The sequence below is a fragment of the Lissotriton vulgaris genome, chromosome 3_2 (genome assembly GCF_964263255.1).
Source record: "Lissotriton vulgaris chromosome 3_2, aLisVul1.2, whole genome shotgun sequence".
Lineage (NCBI taxonomy): Eukaryota > Metazoa > Chordata > Amphibia > Caudata > Salamandridae > Lissotriton > Lissotriton vulgaris.
In genome coordinates this window covers 53,871,455-53,884,965 of record NC_141690.1, presented here as the reverse complement: position 1 = coordinate 53,884,965, position 13,511 = coordinate 53,871,455, and positions in this window count along the sequence as shown.

Sequence of the window (13,511 nt, the reverse complement as noted above, 5' to 3'; positions counted from 1 at the left end):
TAACCTAGGGTGAGGACAAAGCAGATGCCTGGAACACAAAGAGCACATCATACTGAAATTATACAGTGGTGGTCCCATTCTCCTAGGACCATCCAAAGCACAGGTATGGGCAAAAATATAATACCGACCAAAGGTCCTGCAAAGCATTATGAGACGATTTCTAGAGTGCAGTGAATATTATAGTATCCAATATCAAAACACTCCTCAAAGAGCAGGCTCTCCGGCTCAGCTGAGAGCCGATACTAAAATATTCATTAAACTCTAGAATCTTGCCCCGTAATTCTTTGCTGGGCCTTTGGTTGTCATTTTATTTTTGTTCATAACTTTGCTTGGAGTGGGCCTACTCAGCATGATATGCTTTTTGTGTTCAATGCATCTGCTTGCCCTCCCCCTAGGTAAGGTGTGACCCCCAAATCATCACCTCACTCATTGCCTGATGTTTTATAAAGTTCACATTTGTGAATTGGTTATATGCTTTTTTTAGCATGTTAACCCCTTCCGTGCTTCGAACGTCCAACGGTCGTCACGCGCGCTACCTTGCTGGTGCTGCTCACGACCGTTGGACGTCCGAATCCCGTTAGCGCGATCGAACGTCCGCACTGGGGCGGAATGTTCGACGCGCTAAAGGGGTTAAGGTACAGTTTATTTACCAAAGGGTTGTGGGTACATTAGGGAACACCATTGCGTAGCGGAGTGGGAATTCTTGCACGAATTCTGTGTTTTCATTAAAGTGCATAATAACCCAATCTCCGCAACTTCCGCTAGCGGAGTTCATTGCCCAGGGTTAATGGACACTCTGTGGTCGAGCTTTCGTAGCGTCTGAGTCTATGGACTAGGGGTCAGTTTTCATCCCCATGTAACTGATATCGAATTGGTGGTAGCAATGAGGCTGTCGCATTCCACTCCTCCATTTGCTATGTCTGGATAAAATCAAACCTTTCGGTGCCGCATTGCCCATCTGACTTCACCGCAAGTCACTGTCCCATGGCTGGGTGCCTGTGCCGGCCACAGTGCATTCAGGGCCACTAACTCTGTGCTGGTCAAGTCTGGGACCCCTTCTCCAGGGACATTGGATGGGCCCTGAAGTGTAGGCCTTGGGGTCATCAAAGTAATTTCTCTGTGGCCATGCTATGTACACAGACCGAATGTGTCCCACCAGGGCTCACACACCAAAGCGAGTCCAGACCGTCACAGATGACGCATCACCGCAGTAGGCACATGCCACCACTGCAAGGACCAACTCCAAGCACCATCAGCCAGAGTTGAAACAGTGGTCCTGACAGACTTACGGAGTTGCTGAGGCCTGTTGTGGATGTCATCATCGGCCTGATGCCATGCTCAGCACTTCAATTTCCAGTGACTCAGTGCACCGCAGGCCACTGACCGTTGCTGATTGTGTTTTGTGCTGTGGAGGGGTTGCACAGGTATGTCACCTCACACAGTGTGTGGGCCCTGGGACGTTGATGGGGGAGATGATACAGGTCTAACACACCCCACTGCATCTGCATCAGGAATATATCAAAGGGACACAATCAGAAACTTTTTCTTCACATGAGTGTGCTCATCTCTAGTGTCCAAACCCCAGTGGTTGCCAGCACCAGACATTTTGTGTGGAATCGATTACACTCACCCCACACGCATCCATCACAGGCGTCACTGTACATGTAACCCTGCAAAGAAAGGGTCTGAGAGCTAGTGCCTGTAGCCAGTTCAACATGATATCTGCATGTTTCCCTGTGGTCTTGTAGTATGCATGTGGACCCTGGGCCTTACGACATTACATTGTGCTGTTACATCTGATACTGACATATTACAGCATGCAGCGGTTCTGAGCTTGGACATGTAGCTTTTTTGTCACCCACTCAATTCCGAAGGGGAGTGGCCAGGGATGTTGTACGCACAGCCACCATAGGTGTGTGACTGCTACTTGAGTGCCCCTGGGTATGGTTTTGTGCTGTGCATCTGAATGTGTCTCTATGGCAGTGTGGATCTCCTTAGTGGGGCGTGTGCGGGCCCTGAAGGGTGATGGACCCCTACATATGTGTCCCTGTTCGCATTCCATGGGTTCGGCTGCCACCCACACCAGTTGGGCCACCTCCTTAAGGTGTGCTGACCCATGGCATTGGGGTCCCATGTGTGTGGCCAGAGCCGTTGTACGCACAACCAATATGGATGTGTGACTACTATTTGAGCGCCCCGGGTGTGGTTTTGTGCTGTGCTGTGCATGTGCATCTACATGTGTCTCTATGGCAGTGTGGGTCTCTTTAGTGGGGTGTGGGTGGGTCCTGAAGCTTGATGGACCCCTACATATGTGTCCTTGTTCACATCCCATGAGTTCAACCACCACCCACACCTGTTGGGTTACCTCCTTTTGGTGTGCTGACACTTGGCATTAGGGTGCCATGTGTGGGTGGGTGAAGTGTCGCGAGCCAGCTGTGCTTGTGGGTGCTTCCTGCTGTGTGGTCTGTTGTAGGCTCGGTGTTCTCCTCTGAGCAGCTTGGCTGGCTGGGTCCTGGTGGGTGGGGTGCGTGGCATATCCATGGGTTGTTGTAGGGCGTCGGTGTCGACGGTGTGGTTCGTCCTCTCACAGATGTGTTTTGTTCTGTGCTCTGCTGAAGGTGTTATGTGCCCCACTGTGATGTGAAGGGGAGGTGGGTGTTGACTTTGTGTAGACATATATGTTGGCTCATTGTGCTAGTTTGTATGCAGGCTGTTTGGCAATGTACATTGTGACTGTTTGGGGGGTGCTGGATTCTCCTGCTGGTCAGAGTACATTTGGACTACATGACGGATGTGAGGTCGTACACGTACATTTCCATTTCACGGTTTTCGTCTCTGTCAAATGTGGTCGGCATATTTATGTGCTTGTGCGGAGCCAGTTGTGTCCTCTGTTCTGCAATGTCGGCTATGCGTGTAGTGCCACGTTGTCATCAATGTGGCTGTGTTGTTCATGCTATGTGTGTGTGCTTCAGTGTGCCAAGGGGATCTGGGACATGGTCCAGTGTGTTTTTGGGTGTGCAGTGTGCTATGCCTCGTTGTGCATGTATGCCATTTTGCCCATCTCCCCATGATCCACTAGTCCCTATTCGTTGCACTCCCTGTTGATGTTGTGTCAGGTCCTCTTGAGCTGTGTCCGTAGTCCCTTCTCCTTGCACTGTCTCCACACTGATGAATGTGGTATGGATTTCCTCCAACTCCTCCGGGGGCGCTGGACTGCCACCTCCTGTCGCCGTTCTGCTTTCCTGTGGGCAGCGGGTTGGTGCCTGGTTTAGGTAGTCACATCATGCCGTCACCTATTGTCCTCCTGGATCGGCCTCCTCGGCACTCTGACTGCAACCCATGTGGTCTGCTGGTGGGTCAGTTGCTGGTAGAGGTCTGTCACCTCTGTGACGCTGGTCTTGTGTTCCTGTGGTCTGTACCCCGTCTTCCTCTCCCTCTTCTCTTTGGCCTTCCCTGACCCTGTTGTTCCTTGCTGGTAGTCTGTGGGAGTTGTGGCGTTCGAGTTGGCCTCTGCGCTGGGTCAGGGTGCATCCATGTTGGTACGTGCTTTGGCTTGTTTCTGGTGTATTTTTTCTGTGGTTTTTATGGTGCATTATCCCTCCAGATGTGTGGGATTTGCAGGCCTGTGGTTGCTTTTCGCTACTTTTTGTAACTGCGTTTCACCTCATCGCATGATTTTTTGCTTTCGCATATCGCATTTTTGCGGTGTTGCATTGATTTTCACTCAGACATTTGCCGCGTCATGTGGTGTCTATCCCATGCTACCGGCTTGTTGTGGATTCCCCGTTGCCACAGGGTTAATAGGCTGCGATGTTGAAAGTTGCGTTACGCTACTCTTGCTGTAGTTATCAGGCGTTCTTGTGAATATACCCCTAGGTATTCCTGTTCAAGCAAAGCCGCTCCCAAATGTGCTCAGAACAGACGGCTGTTTTAAATATTTTTATGTCAGTAGATTGAATAAATGTGTTCGGGAAAGCAACTCCTCGGATTTAGGAACCACGGGACATATTACCAAGCAATAGCGATAATTATCGCTATTGCTTGGTTAGCGTGAAAAATGTACCGCTGAGCTGCGGCGATTTTTACCGCAAATAAACCTTGGTATTACCAAGGTTTATCGCAAATGCGATAAAAATCGCTGCAATGCATGAATATCGCTGAAAAGTCCGCGATATTCATGCATTACCGAGATAATGCTCTTAGCCATGTTATCCACCTCCCATTGGATAACATGGCTAAGAACTGCTCAGAGCAGGTGTTAGCTTTTGGAGATATTCGCGCTTAGCGCGAATATCTCCAAAAGTTGGTAATAGGAGATAGCGATGTTAGCGACTGTTTTCATTAGCTAACATCTTGGCACGCCCACTTTGCATGTCATTAGTGATAAATATCACTGACATGCAAAGTGGGGCCCAAGATGGTCGCTATCTCCTACTAGCTGTCGCTAACTGGTGTTAGCGACAGCTATGTAATAGGGAGATAATTTTATCTCCGCTTTCTTGGCTTTTAAAGCCAAAAAGCGGAGATAAACCCCCTTGATAATATGCCCCCGCATTTTCTAATTTAAACCAATGGAAGAACCACCAAGAACAAATTGCTAACATGAAAAACATATTCTTCTATCAGATGCACACTGCACAGGGAACATCACAATATTTTTCCAGAAATCTATGACTTTTTAGTGAGACATCTGAACGTAAAATGATTGGTTATGCTAACATTAAGATTTAACTCAGTTTAATTTGTAAAATTGTAATTGTAAAAATACAAAAAACAATCACATAAACCCATCTGCCAACACCCTTGTTGCAATCTATACTACTATTATAAAGAGAGAACTGTGTCCTTTGAGCAAGGTAAACTCGAAAAGTACACCACCAATCCAAACACCCAATACATCTTTGAAAACGTCAGGGCAAGCAGAAGGACATAGGCTATTTAAAAACAAAATATATATGTTAGAAGGGAAACGTAATTTTTAAGGGAAAGTAGTCCCTTAGAAGTAGCGCCAGCTAACGACGTGCGTGCTGATGCGTGCTGACATCACGGGGGAGCGCGGAAGCCCGGAAGCAACACCCTGCGAGGAGCAGACAGGAGAAAGGAAGCGACACCCTCCAAGGTCCGGAGCGCGTAGAGGAGCGTCGACATGCCCAGTGGAGCGCAGAGTAAGAGCGGACAGGAGAGTCGGCAGAAGCGGCCAGGACCAAGAAAACGAGTGCGGAGAAACAGTGGAAGCGACACCCTCCAAGGTCCGGAGCGAGTAGAGGAGCGTCGACATGCCCAGGGGAGCGCGGAGTAAGAGCGGACAGGAGAGTCGGCAGAAGCGGCCAGGACCAAGAAAACAGACGAAGAGAACCAGCGGACACGAGCGTGGGTAGAATCGGCCAGGACCAACAAAACAGGAGCAAGGAAACACTGTAAGTACGCTCTGCTGCTCCCGGCCGCTCTGCTGCGCCTCTCCTGCTGCAATGCTGCCCCCAGCCCCCTTCTGCCCCGGGCAACGCCGGGGCGGGCTGCTAGTAAACAATAAACTGGTAGTTTGTTACATTTTTTTGTTTAAAATATTTTATTGAATTTTATAATACACAAAGACAATACAAAACAGAGCACTGTATTAGGTACCCACAAATGTCTTTCAAGCAAGAAAATATAACAATAATAGTACTTAAATATAAAACAGAATCAATATAAAATAAAAAAGAATAAATTAAAAACATACTATCATCAATGTGGAAAAAATCTTGACAGAGCTACTCATAATAACCAAACATTTGTTACAATTCAAGAAATAAGTAACAAATTAGAGGAAAAAAAGAAATAAAACAAAAATTATAAATATGAAGTTGTATAATAATCAATCGTCTTCCAAAATGAATGATAAGAAAGATAATTAGGACACATCTTTCCAACATGCAGTTATAGATTTTAAAGCTGCTGACGATAAAAAGTCTAAAAGTTTGCAGTTCAAGTCAGACAATTTCGTAGAAATAGCAATAATTTGCAAATCAATTTATTGATTGAAAGAGTTTCAGAGAAATTACATTTTTTTGAAGACATCCCAAACTTCCCTCCTAAATTTAAGAATGAAATAAAAAAGCATGTGTTTAACAAACCTGGAAGGAGATAGAAGCTTAGTTTGAAATAACTTTAACAGAGTACATAAGCAGTTAAAAAGAATAAAGGATTTGTTTCATACAATGATACAGGTAACCATCCTGAAATACTATTTAAGCAGATTTTCTTCCATGTATCCTGTGAGAATGATAGAGAGAGTTCATTATTCCAAAACGTTGAAATCATATCGATATTGTTACATCGCAAATTATTCAATTTTTCATAAATTAATGAAACAGCATGAGATGAAGATGACACTGTCTACATAAAAATTGCTGAATCTGAATTAATATTTGAGGGAATATTATTAGGAAAGGAGTGTAGTGTAAAATTACTTAAAAGCTCATATCTAGAAAAATCAGAAGGAGGTAAGCAAAATCTGTGCTGTAATTCATCAAATGATAAAACAAAAAGTATTATTCTTGTATATATCTTTTAAATAAACATTAGCAGCTTTAATCCAAGAGTGCCAACATTTTTCGGTTAAAAAAACTTTTATTCTAGCATTGTGCCATAATGACATATCTAATGTATGCGAAATAGTTGATTGTAAAAGTGAATATAAATCGTAAAGTATTAACTTTGTAGATTTCAAAATAATAGATTTATTGGAATTGGAATTGGATTTGTAAATCGCGTAGCTACCCAGGGGCGTCCCAGCGCTGGACTCGAGGAATTGGCTAGGGAACAGAGGAGATCTAAGGGAACAGCCATGTTTTCAGGAGTTTGCAGAATTTTAGTAAGTTGGTTTCCCTGCGGATGTTAAGTGGCAGGGAATTCCAGAGCTTGGAGGCGTTGTATGAAAACAGGCGACCGCCTGCCCGGGCCTTCCTGATTCTGGGGACGTTTGCCAGGAGGAGGTAGTCGGATCTAAGTGTCCTGTTTGCTTTGTATGGTGTGATCAGTGATCTCAAGATTGGGGGGCCCTTGTCCTGAAGGATTTTGTGTGTGATGCAGAGGGACTTGAAATTGATTCTCTCTGGGATTGGGTGCCAGTGTAGGGAGCTTAGGGCCAGTTTAGCAGAGCAACAGTTTTTTGTGCCTTTTAGCAGCCTAGCTGCCAAGTTCTGGACAGGTTAGAGTTTATTTATGGCCAATTTTGGGGCACCAAGGTATAGGGTGTTTCTGTAATCCATTCTGGACAGGATGAGACCCTGAATGAGGAGTTTTCTTGAGTGGGGGGGTAGAAGGGGAAGAATTTTACGAGTGGTACGTAGGACACCAAAGCAGGTTCCCGCGGTTTTCCTTGCTTGAGTTTGAAAGTTGAGGTCTTGATCGAACCAGACACTCAGGCTTTTTATTCTTTTTTGTGGGTGGGGGCTGGTCCCATGCACGATGGCCAAAGAAGCTTAGTGGTAAGTTTAGATTGGTTGCCTAGCAATAGGATCTCTGATTTGTCTCCGTTCAGTTTGAGGAGAGATTTGCTCATCCATCCTGAAATTTCTTCAAGGCAGGAACAAAGATTCTCCTGGCAGTGGGTCCATCTGATTAAGAGAGACACGAGCCCTGGGGCACCCCACAATGGAGTGGCATAGCTTTGGATAGGATGTTGCCTTCGGTGACCTGAAAGGTTCTGTGTTCTAGGAAAGATTTGAGCCAGGATAGTGCTGAGTCTGTGACTCCTGTCTTGTTAAGACGATGGACAAGGATGGAGTGGTCCATCGTGTCGAAGGCAGCGCTTAGGTCCAGGAGGATCACCGCTGCAGACCCTCCTGCATCCTGAATCGACGTTCTGAGGCCTGCGAGGTGGTTTGGTGGTGGTTTGCCAGTGAAATGGTACTAGGAAGTGGTCTGACCAAGGGCTGGGGAGGGGCTTACTTGTTTTATATTTCGGTGAAGGTTTTAAAAGAGGAGGTGGTAGGAAGCCAGGTCAAGTGTGGAGTCCCCTGCCATTTTGTCCAAAGGGTCATCAAAGTGGAGGTTTAGATCTCCCAGTATTGTAAAGTTGGGGGAGTAGCAGGCTCTTGCGATGCTGTTTTCCATTAGAGAGCTATAAAACTGTCTGTGTGCTCCTGGTGGGCGGTACAGAAGGATGCCCGACAGTACTTTTAAAGGGGACAGTTGAATGGAAAAATGAGCGTTTTCGCAGTCAATAATCGGACTGTCTAGTATGCGGCAGGACAGGTGATTTTTGTAAATGATTGTGACTCCACCGCCTTTCCCGCTGGCTCTGTCAAGGCCTTGGATGAGGTATCCTGGGGGAAGGGCTTGAACGATGTCTGGCTCTGAGCTGGGGGATAGCCACGTTTCTGTCAGAAACAGAACATCAAGTTCTGTGTCGTGGAGGAGCAGATTGATTTCCACGGAATGTTTGGGAAAGGACCGAGAGTTTAGCAGGGCCATGCTAATTGAGTGCTCCCTGGGGGGTGGGCCTGTCTTTTGGGAAAGGGTGTAGGAGCAGTGAGTGCGATTGCTTTGTCTTTCCTCTCGGGAAATAGTATTGAGGCAGGGAGAATTTGGGGTTTGTCTGAGTTGTAGTAGTGCTTCCCGAGTGTACATTCTAGGGACTGAGGGAGAGGGGGCAGCGATTGCTGTCCCTGGGCCAAGTCTGGTGCGGACGGGCGCAAACAGGCTTGCCTTTGGCATGCCCGCTGTGCGCGTCCGCTGCACAGACAGAGTGGCATTGTGCTTTTATGGTAGAACAGGGTAGAACAACTAGCCTGCTGCCCTGCACCGCAAGCGAGGGAAAGTAGTAATCACTTCCGGTCCCGCCTTCCCTCCACAGCAATCAACGTCAGTGGTGGACCGAGGAAGGGGGAGATTAGCAAGGTAAGCGCTTGTAACATTTAAAAAGCAGTTTTTAGCTGGTGCAAAAGTGAATGAGCGCAGGGTCTGCTGAGCAGAAGTGGATAAAATCAAAGGCGCCCTTTGCCGCATGCTCCAGCAATGTGGCAATCTAGGTATCTGTTACCTGGATGTTGAGTCTGCCAACGCGAGTGAGAGCTTTGTTTTTATATTCAGGGTGGGCAGAACAACTAGCCTGTTGACCTGAGCGGCAAGCGAGGGGAAGTAGTAATCACTTCCGGTCATGCCTTCCCTCCACAGCAATCTGACAACGTCAGTGGTGGACCGGGGAAGGGGGAGATTAGCATGGTGAGCGCTTGTGAAATTTAAAAAGCAGTTTTTAGCTGGTGCAAAAGTGAATGAGCGCAGGGTCTGCTGAGCAGAAGTGGATACAATCAAAGGAGCCCTTTGCTGCACCTTCCTGCAATGTGGCAATCTAGGTCTCTGTTACCTATTAACTAAAATTGAAGTGTTAGACACTGTTAGAAAAGTAGGTAAAGGAAACAAACTTTTCAATAAAATGCCAAGCAGTGGGATTATCAAGGGGGTATAAATAAATCAAAGAGAGCTTTGTTTTAGTATAAACACTTTATAATAATGAAAAAAATCCAGCAAACTAATTCCTCCATTACATTTTTCGATTTTTATTTTTTCATAGCTTCTACGGGGAGTTTTATTATTAAAAAAAAAGTGTTGAGCAACAGTTTTTTCAACTGCATAGGACATTGACTTGGAATCATAGCTAGGGCAAAAAAAAGTTTAACGGCTATTACCATTTCTATAGAATTCATGTGGCCCACCATGAAAGATGTAATGCAGGCCTTTCGGAGAATTTATCTTTAATGTAGTGTATAAAAGATTCACATTTTAATGCAATTTTTTTTATGGATTATATCCCCTTGCCAAAATATTTCATGTATGGATAACATTTCAGGTGTACAATAAAGATTGAGAGGAAAAAAAAGTCCGTTTGGTTGGTATTTAACGTATATCCTGAAATCTGAGAGCGTAATAAGGTAATATCAAATAATGGAGGAGATGAGGATTCTGAATTGCTTACAAACAAAAGTATATCATCTGCATAATGTAATGTTTTCATGGTAACATCCTTGACATTAATACCAGTAATAGTTATAATGTTTCTCATAGTAGTGAGTAAACAAGAAGAAATAACAAAGGAGACAAGGGACAACCTTGTCTAGTACCTCTAAAAAGAGAAAATTGATTAGAAATTTGACCATTAATGAATAGGGGACCCAAGGGGCTTAAATAAAGAGCAGATATCATGTAATAAATGAATCACCAAAATGAAATGCTGATATGGTATGGAATAGGTATTGCCAATGAACTTTGTTGACCGCTTCTTCAGGATCCATTACTTGTACTCAAGATGTTAAGGATATGGAAGACCGTTGTTAAATAGCATGTAATAAGACTTTAGTGTTGTTGACAGAGAATCTATTTTTCATGAAACCAGATTGATCAGGATGAATAAGGGACTCCAGTACAGAGGTCAATCTAATTGCAAGGTTTTTAGCATAGAGATTACAATCTTGATTTATTAAGGGTAAAGGGTGATTATTAGATGCAATAGTTGGGTCTCTGTTAGGGTTTGGAAGAACTATAATCAATGAGTCAGTGAAAGAACCAGGAGTTAAGCCTGAAACACTAAAAATGGTACAAAGTGTAAACAAATGAGAAATGAGTGTCTAGGTAAATTCTTGATAACATTTGACTGGAATTCCATCAGGGCCTGGAGATTAACATTGCTTGAGGGATTTATTAGCCAGATTAATTTCTTCCATAGTATTTGGCATTCAAATTATCTTTGGTTGACTGTGACAGTTTAGGTAATCGACATTTATGTAAAAAATGGTCAACCAGGGAAGGATCCTCCAATTGCGGTTTATTGTATGAGGTTGAGTAATAATTTAGAAATTCATTAACAATGTCCTTTTGGGATAAAGCAATATTTCCGTTGGAACCATGAATTGTATTTATTTGAGCTTTATCTTTTTTATTAGGTAAATAGGTTGCCAAGAGTCTTCCAGATCTATTAGCATTAAAACTGAATTTGGATTTGGTATTTGGTATTTTGTACTTATTATTCAGTTAAACTCTTAACAAAGCTTTTGCAATTGTATGTTACATTGGATATTATTAGAGGCTATGAAGAGCCTCTCAAAGTTTGAAATTTAGGGGGCGTGGCCTGGCCGCCTAAAATGAGAGCTCCACCAGGGCTTTGCCCAAAACCTCAATATTCCGTTATAATTCATGCATTGGTAGCACCAGATTGCCCGCAGTGCCAGCGAAACATCAACTGAGCAGTTTGAGGCCAAAAACCCTGAGAGAAACGCTGTGGAACTGTCTTTACCCCGAGCTGCGAGGTCGAGCTCGGGGAGCTGACGGAGGCCCCTTTGAAGCGAGCTGATCCACATCTCCATGGTGCCGCTACTGTGGAAAGGCCTTGAAGGTATGAGAGGGTGAACCTCTCCTTACATCTCCCCGCACCTCTACCTGGGGCCCTCCGCTGATCGCCAGCCCAGATTTCCTACAACTCGGTAATTGCGGAGTGGGGTGGGGGCCAATAACTTCACCGGTATCCTGTGTGAGCCTGTATTCTACCTTGGGGACTGCGGGGGCCTGCTCCGTCCCGGATGCCCTTCTGACAGGAGAGATCAAAGCCAACGGACTGTGCTTGAGCTCTGGGATCAGGGTGGAGGTTGGGTCCCCCCAACCCTCTCTTCCTAATTGTGTGCAGCATACATTCCGCCCACAAGAGGCAGCTCTGAGGAGGACGACGTGGTTTCGCACTCAGAGGATACTAGTGGGACTCGTACTACTAAAGTGGCAGGGGACTGCCGAGAACGGCTATCAGGTGGTGACGGGCAACTGGGCCGTGGTGCGCAGACAGGGGCTCCCAGAAGGAATGCGCCACCCAACACAGTGTGGAACTCTCTCCCTGGGGCACGCCACATACTCTTAGGCAAGACACCTCCCTCCTGACATGGAGACCTTGTGACATCAGACCCCCTGTGAGGCCTGGTTGTGGTAGCCAAGGCTTGGATGGTGCCGAGCTGTGCATGGCGAACCCCACCACGTGTGAACACAGCAAGTATTGGCAACCACCAGACGATTGGAATGGGGGCGGGGCTGCCCAGCGTGCAATGGGATCCCTGGCCACGGACTTACTTCTGTAGCCTGCAACGCTGATACGGCTGGGCAGCCTAGCGCCTGGTGGCAGATACAGCACAATGCTAGAGGTGGTCGACCCTAATTTCCCAGGTACTGTTGGACCAAGCATTTCCCCAAAGGACAAAGCTACATATGAGGCGGTTCCATAGAAGGTATAGAACCATGGGAAAGGTGGAGCGGCTGACACCCTACTCGGATCCCAGGTTTGGTGTTTGGGGACAGTGGAGGAACAATACTGGATCGAGGGGCCACCCTACCCGTAGGATATAATCAGCGGGTGCCCCGGCGGAATGAAACCCAAAAGTGGTGCGTCAGTGCAAACCAACAAACTTGACAAGTACACAGTCCCTAAACAACCAATGCCAGAAGATGGAGCTTCGCTTGGACAGTCTGGCCACTTCCAGCCATCCCTCTGCTCAATAATGGCGGCTATCCAGGTCCTAGGCACACCGCTTGAAAGAAAAATCAACAAAGTCTCCATAGAAATTAACCTGCCCAGAGCAGACATGAATTAAACAGCGGACCGTGCAACAACAACAGAAGCGAATGTTACGGAGCTCCAGAGGGCAACCAAAAAGCTGGAAGAACACGTCCAACAGCTGGACCACCAGCACCACCAAATATCCCGTAAGCGTGAAGATCAGTAGGGACAGGCATGCCGCAATAATATAAGAGTGATAGGGGTCCCGGAGGGGTCAGAGGGGCCAATCGTAGACCTCTTCCATGAGGTCTTAATACTCAACCACCTCAAACTGAAACAGCTCTCCTCCCTCTTTATGGTTGAGAGAGCCCACAGAGCCCTGATACCGATGCCGAAGCTGGGAACATCTCCCAGAACAATCATTGCCAAAATCCTCAACTATAGGGACCGCAACACAATATTGCAAGCTGCCTGTCTTCAGGGGGATCTCCATTATGTGAACACCACTATACAGTTCTTCCCAGACTTTACTCTTAAAGTGCAACAAGAGCGACAAACTTTTGATGGAGTGAAACGGGAATTAAGACACAAAGGCATCAAGTTTATGATGTTCTTACCAGCAAAGCTCAAGATGATGGCCAATGGGAAGACGTGGTTCTTCTCGGCCCCATCGGAAGTGCAAGCATAGCTGGACAAGGAGATCACATGGAGGGCGAGACCGACTCCTGGTGAAAGTTGGAGAGACAAACGTGCCGGCTAACCGGGCTCCCTGGACAGCAGGTCGGAGTCGGATAGGAGAAGCCAGCGATCCTGGTGGTCGAGATCTGTGAGTCCAACTATACTGTAGGCCGGCGGAGACTGATCAGGTCTCTCCTTATGTAAGATTCATAGAACAGTTCCAGTAATCAGTAATGTATAATGTGTGATGGTGTGGCATGGAGGACGATACCCGCTGATGTGGGTTGGCGAAGCGGGACTGCTTGCACTTCACAGTGAC